Below are 7,442 nucleotides of genomic sequence, written 5' to 3'. Positions count from 1 at the left end.
AATTTTATCATTGTAAAAGACTTATATACATGGAAAGATTATGTATAGGTTTGTGTACTGTGTGTAGTTGTAGTAAGCATGTGTAGGGTGGGGAGGGAGGCATTTTCTTTTGATGAGCAAAAATAAGTTCCCACTAAGCTTCAGCCCTATTTGTCAAATTAGTCTAATTTCAGTTTTCTGTCCATGTGAGGTTGAGATTTTTTTTCAATTCTGCCTGCCTGGGGCAGAATTTTACCCTTCAATCTTTCCATTTTTCATTTCCAAAGTGTTGACTTTCACTCTGTGATGTGGTGTAGCCAAGCAGTGGACTCTCAGAGCTAGGCAGCACGTGTTTGATGCTCAGCTGTGCCCGATGACTAGTTGTGTGGCCTCAAGCAAGTTAACCCCTCTGTGCCTCAGTTTCCTCATCGATTAAACAGAGGTAATACAGTGTATAGCCACCAGCTTTATACTGTACAACAGTAAGGACTAGATGAAGCAATGCACCAGAAGTGTTTAGAGCAGCGCCTGGCAGGAAATAAAGTGCTTCTTAAATATCAGCCATCGATATCCGAGCTCTTCTGTCACTTCAGAACCCCAAAGCATAATATGATGCCAAAATAAAAGGAAAGGAAGAAAAGCCAAACCGTGAAAGTCAATCCTGGCATTAGAAAAAATATGTCTATAAATCAGGTTTATTTAATTATAAGTGTTTTTCATAATTTCAAAATAGAATGGCCATCCTCATCAATGTTTGGCAGGATGCCTGAGTTTGGTGATGGAAAAAACAGGTGTGTGTGTGTGTGTGTGGTGCTTTTATGATTAAAAAATTGTTCAGTCATCAGTTTTCAATCCTGCTCAAAGTAAAATCACTTCACATAACAAATAACACAGCATCTACCAATTAGAATCACGCCAGCATGACAGAAAGTAGAGTATTCCCGGACTCAAACACTGTATCCCAGTCATGGAAGAACACTCCATCTTGTCTTTTCAGTTCTAACGTGAGTCCTGAAACAGGAGAAGAAACTCATTTGGTGTTTAGAATAAATGAATGAGCAAACGAATAGAGCACAGAACAAATAGATGCTGTCTACACAAAGTGAGAAGTGTCAAAAAGAAATATATAACAGAAAATAACAAAAAAGAGAAGATGGACAGAAACATGTTATTCTCAAGCTGCCTGTGTCAGCTAGTCCAAACAATGTGGTCTAACCTTGATTGGCCCTCCATGGTACTGTAGAGCCTGGGTTGGTAAGAATGGCGGTCTCAGTGCATGTAAGTGTGAGGTGTGTGTGTGTGAGGTGTGTGTGTGTGTGAGGTGTGTGTGTGTGAGGTGTGTGTGACGTGTGTGTGTGACGTGTGTGTGTGTAACGTGTGTGTGTGTGACGTGTGTGTGTGTGTGACGTGTGTGTATGTGTGTGACGTGTGTGTGTGTGACGTGTGTGTGTGTGACGTGTGTGTGTGGGAGGTGTGTGTGAGGTGTGTGTGTGTGTGAGGTGTGTGTGTGTGTATGAATGTGTGCACCTTTAGATTAATGTTATTTGTCTGTCTGGACCTCTTCTACTTGAGTCTAAAATCACAAAAGAAAACTTAAAGGCCCTTCCTTATCTGCTGCTTATACCAGACAGCATCTGCTAATGACCCCCTTGAAACTTAGTTCAATCTTTCTCTAACTAGGACTATTTCACGGGTCCTTTAACTGTGAAGGGGTTGGCAGCAAGTTCTGATTCTTTTCATCTGTACAACTACCTACTTTCTATCCTCATTACAGTCAGAATAGAAAAGAGGAAGATGCTAGCAACCCACCCTTTGGAAGTCTTCACAAGCTGGCTTAATTTGCCTTCCCCATCTCCCTACTCATGTCAAATTTGGCTCATCTGAAGCTGCTAAAGACTTCTTGCACAAGCCATGCCTGCACGGTTCTCTCCTTGAGGACCCTCAGGAGTTCCTCTAACCCTGGATCTGCCCCAGGTAAACCACAGGAAACCTCAGATACTAGGGAAAGCGAGTTCCCAATGGACACAAGTTCTGGGTAGTTCTTCCCTTCCAGTTCAGCCATTTTGGAGATTTTCTTGAATGGACAAGCACAGACGTCCTGTAGTTGTTCATCTGCCCATGGTAGTAGTGCTCATTACTGGCCAACTCTGACCTGTCCTTCAGGCCCACCTGCGCAATTGCTCAGTCTCAGCCAAAGTCAGCTTCAGGGAACTGTCTGTGAGCCGATCCTGACGCTGACACTGGCAACCTCGTAAGATCAAGAAGTTAGCGTAAGAAGACCTGAGCTTGAATCCCAGCTCTATCCACTCTATCTAGTTTCATGGTATATTAATCATGTTTTTGTTTTCTGTATATTATGATGTTTTGACATCTTAAATAACCTTTCTTTCCGAGGAAAAGACTGCCCCTCCCTGGGCAAGCCAGTTCTCAGGCATAAGAAAGCACTCATCTATGAGATGACTTTGGTACATAATTTCACCTATCCAGAGCCATACCTCCTCTTGGCTGCCTGTACACCCCAGGAAGCAATGTTCCTCTTCTTCCTCTCACTCCCCAAGTCTTCCCACCCCTGCACGTCTCACATCATTTGAACTCCATCCTTTCCCTTTCTATGGAAAAGTTTAAAAAAAAAAAAAAAAAGATCAGTCATGGATGCCTTGGGCTTCCCAGGAGGTACCAGTGGTAAAGATTTTGGCTGCCATGGAGTCCAGTCCGTGGGGTCGCAAAGAGTCGAAAACGACTGAGCACACGTGTGCATGTGCAGACACGGGTGCCTTAAGTAAATAAAGATGATGAGCCGGAAGGGGAAATAAACAAAAGCAGGGATGGTGTAGCGGGGAAATGGGAGCCGTAACACACCAAAGAGAGTAAGAAAGGAGGAGAGAAAGGGAGAGATTCCTGCAGGGAAACCAGCGTGAATTGTTCCAGTGGTGAAATGAAAGTTGATTAACACAAGTTGTGTAACATCGCATTCTAACCTCTGATATTATCCACCCAGGTGATGTATTAGTCAGCCCAGGCTCAAAGTTTTAACCATAGTGAGCCTTCCACTGCATGAACACACAACGTCTGTGTCTTCTTTAATTCCTTGCATTGGTGTGATGTAGTTTTTATGGTACACGTCTTTTGCCTCCTTGGTTAAGTCTAGCAAACCAGTCAATCCTCAAGGAAATCAGTCCTGAATATTCATTGGAAGGACTGATGCTGAAGCTGAAACTCCAATACTTTGGCCACCTGATGCAAAGAACTGACTCACTGGAAAAGACCCTGATGCTGGGAAAGATTGAAGACAGGAGGAGAAGGGAATGACAGAGGATGAGATGGTTGGATGGCATCACTGACTCAATGGACATGAGTTTGAGCAAGCTCTGGGAGTTGGTGATGGACAGGGAAGCCTGGTGTGCTGCAATCCACAATGTCACAAAAGTTGAACACAACTGAGCGACCGAACTGAACTGAACTGAAGCCTTTTATCCTTTTTGATGCTATTGCAAATGAGATTCTTTTTTTAAATTTGCTCCTTGGATAACTTATATGCAACTGATTTTTGTATGTTGAGTCCATATCCTGCCAACTTCATTGAATTCATTGATTGGTTCTAATACTTTGCATGTGTCTGAGCCACTGTGTTAAAGGAAGAAAAACAGTGCAGGTTGAAGTGGAGGGGAAGGCTTTGCCACTGTGCCAAGCCTGCCTCCTCTTCTCATGGGAAAGCCAGACTTTAGCACCTGCTTCATGCTTGCCCTTCTGACAACCCTGTTAGTGGCTTTTCTCCTCTTGCTCCCTCAGGTCTCTCTTCCCACACAGGTGATAGAGTTCCTAATCTAGTTGAACAATCCCTGGAGATACTTTTTGGTCCACAAATATTAGTGGGAATGTCACTGTGTTAAAGTTCTTCATGCCTTCGTGGTCATTCTCTCCCTGCTCCCTCTCCCCATTGGATAAACAAGCCACTGTAAGAGCACCCATCTTGGTGTGGACCTGTTTAGGTATTCCCCATCCTACTTCTCTGTACTCAAACTTCATGAAGCGTACTGATAAAATAAACCAAATTAAAATACTGCATTTATTACTGAAAGTGAAAGTCGCTCAGTTGTGTCCAACTCTTTGCGACCCCATGGTCTACACAGTCCTTGAAATTCTCCAGGCCAGAATACTGCAGTGGGTAGCCTTTCCCTTCTCCAGGGGATCTTCCCAACCCAGAGATCAAATCCAGGTCTCCTGCACAGCAGGCAGATTCTTTACCAGCTGAGCCATAAGGGAAGCCCAAGAATACTGGAGTGGGTAACCTATCCCTTCTCCAGGGGATCTTCCTGGCCCAGGAATTGAACCGGGGTCTTCTGTACTGTAGGCGGATTCTTTACCAACTGAGCTATCTGGAAGCCCCCTGCATGCGTTACTACATATGTTAATATATAATATATTTATATATAAAAATTTATTATGTATGTAGTATATATACTATACATACACACATGCTTCATTCTCAGTTCTCTTTCACTTCTTTGCTTGTATGTTTCTATACAAACCAGTGTTGATTTGATTACAGTGACTGTTAAAACAACTCTCCTCACTAAGCTTCTTTTATTTGTTTATTGTCTGTTCTTGGGAATTTATTCTGCCACATGAAAATTTAAAGTAGTAGAAGTGCCTGTGGGGATCCTGATTATATTGCAGTAAATTTAAAGATTAATTTAGGGAAAATGGACATCGGGTGACATGAAGTATTCCCATCCAAACCACAATGAGTAAAGCATTTACTCTAATATCTGCCATATAAATTCTATATATTAGTGCTAGTTGTTATTATTCCCCTGGAGTAGGAAATGGCAACCCATTCCAGTATTCTTGCCTGGGAAATCCCATGGACAGAGAAGCCTGGAGGGCATGGTCCTTGGGGTTGCAAATTTGGACACGACTGAGCACACGCACACACACCTTCTTCTTCTTGTCATGGTTATTTTCAAATATTTGAATCTTGTTTTATGTTTTTCGTTAAGATTTGATAAATTTTAAGGTGCAAGTGATGTGCCTTTCTTCTTAAATGTAGCCAAAGGCATTTCATAGTGAATGGTGTTTTTTAGAAAAGGTAATTCCTAAGTGTTTATTCGTAGCTCAGTCGGTAAAGAGTGCCTGCAAGGCAGGAGACCTGGGTTCAATTCCTGGCTCAGGAAGATCCCCTGGAGAAGAAAATGGCAACCCACTCCAGTGTTCTTGCCTGGAGAATTCCATGGACAGAGGAGCCTGGCAGGTTAAAGTCCACGGGGTCGCAAGAGTCAGACACGACTGAGCAACTAAGCACATAGCACAAGTGTTTATTACCAGTGTTTTAAAACTAGTCTTTCTATGTCCACTTGGACATTTGCCGCTACCAAGGAATCTGGGTACACCCTTCGCTCTTTGATGACCTGGTGTACCACTCTAAGCTCTATACTCAAACACACACCCCGCTCCCCATGAGAGGATTTCCCCTACCAATGTTTTAGGACCTCCTGTGTTGCAGAAGGCAATGGCACCCCACTCCAGTACTCTTGCCTGGAAAATCCCATGGATGGAGGAGCCTGGTAGGTTGCAGTCCATGGGGTTGCTAAGAGTCTGGCACGACTGAGCGACTTCACTTTCACTTTTCACTTTCATGCATTGGAGAAGGAAATGGCCACCCACTCCAGTGTTCTTGCCTGGAGAATCCCAGGGACGGCGGAGCCTGCTGGGCTGCCATCTATGGGGTCGCACAGAGTCGGACACGACTGAAAGGACTTAGCAGCAGCAGCAGTGTTGGGTTTACTGTTTCAACTCTCTAATTTTGTCCACATCAACATGTTGAACCAATCCCTTGACACAATATAACACAAAAGCTACACTCCAAGGGCCTCCATTTGTATAGATCTGTTTCAATAAAGATACTGGGACCACCTGACAAAGCAGCTGTAATTGTATCTACTGTTTAGTGAATTGTGTTTACATTGGTTTATCTTCCTCCTTTATGATCCATCTGGCTTTTGCAGAAGCCATACCAGTGAATTAAAGGGAAATGTGGGGACAACCGAAGGCTTCCCTGGTGGCTCATCAGTAAAGAATCTGCCTGCCAATCAGGAGACTCAGATTTGATCCCTGGGTCAGGAAGAACCCCTGGAGAAGGAAATGGCAACCTGCTCCACTATTCTTCCCTGGGAAATCCCATGGACAGAGGAGCCTGCTGGGCTACGGTCCATGGGGTCACAAAGAGTCGGACACGACTTAGCAATGAAACAACCACCACCACCAACGGGGACAACCACCTCTGCAAACTTTCTCCTAGTGCAGTTCTAGTTTCTACCACCTCAGCTGGGATGAGTTACTGCTTCTCATTTACCATCTGGGCTGGAATGGTGAGCAGTTTCAGAGCTTCCACTTGGCCCTTTCTACTGTAATAGCATTCACTCTGCAGGTCAGGGACCAATGTGGGGGTTATTCCAGCTGCTAAGTGTATCCAACCCAATTAAGCACTCAGAACCTATGAAAATTATCACAGTGTGGGTTGGCAGACTCAATGCGCGTTTATGAAATGGACTTGGGCCAAGACTTCATCTGTCACCTAGGGTCACTCACCCACTCCTAACGAGGTCATCATGATGGTGATTTGGTTTCTCTAACATTAGCATCAGCTCAAACCCTGGGTTGAAGACCTCTTGAGATATGTGGGTCCTTCCCTTTCTGCAGTGTTGATCCCTCAGAAGGACTGGGACAGTTAGTACTATATATTCTTTCTGAGTCTTTGTAGGATTTTCTGCAAGAGGATCTAGTCTCTCTCTCTCTCAGTCACAGGATTCTGGATCTGAGAACTGGCTCAGAACTGGAAGTGGGATGAGGGATTATTACATTTCCCTAGGCAGCCAACTTCAGCCTTCTGATCATCTGCCCCTGGTCCAGTTTGGTTATACAAGCCAGGAAATACCCTTGTTGGATCCCCAACAAGCTTCACTTAATAATAGCACAGTCTATTAGTCTCTGCCACAGAGCCCTGCGGTTTGAGGCCTCCTAGTTGCTACTCCAGCATTGTGGTTCACTATGATCATTAAATCCACCATGCCTCTGATGCTTACCAGCCACCACCTTGCATCCATTATTCAGAAATCCTGTCATTTCCATGGATACTGGGGAGCCTAGTACTACTGCAGCATCTCCAACTATCAACCCTGGGCTGTGGAGGAAGCTACCATTGAGCTTCTTACCAAAGTTGGTGGTCCCTACCCTAGCATATTCAAAAGCAGAGACATTACTTTGCCAACAAAGGTCCGTCTAGTCAAGGCTATGGTTTTTCCTGTGGTCACGTATGGGTGTGAGAGTTGGACTGTGAAGAAGGCTGAGTGCCGAAGAATTGATGCTTTGAACTGTGGTGTTGGAGAAGACTCTTGAGAGTCCCTTGGACTGCAAGGAGATCCAACCAGTCCATTCTGAAGGAGATCAGCCCTGGGATTTCTTTG

This window comes from Bison bison, unplaced genomic scaffold (assembly GCF_000754665.1).
Source record: "Bison bison bison isolate TAMUID 2011002044 unplaced genomic scaffold, Bison_UMD1.0 scf7180017864180, whole genome shotgun sequence".
NCBI classification, from domain to species: Eukaryota; Metazoa; Chordata; class Mammalia; order Artiodactyla; family Bovidae; genus Bison; species Bison bison.
Note: the sequence above shows the minus strand (reverse complement) of the source record.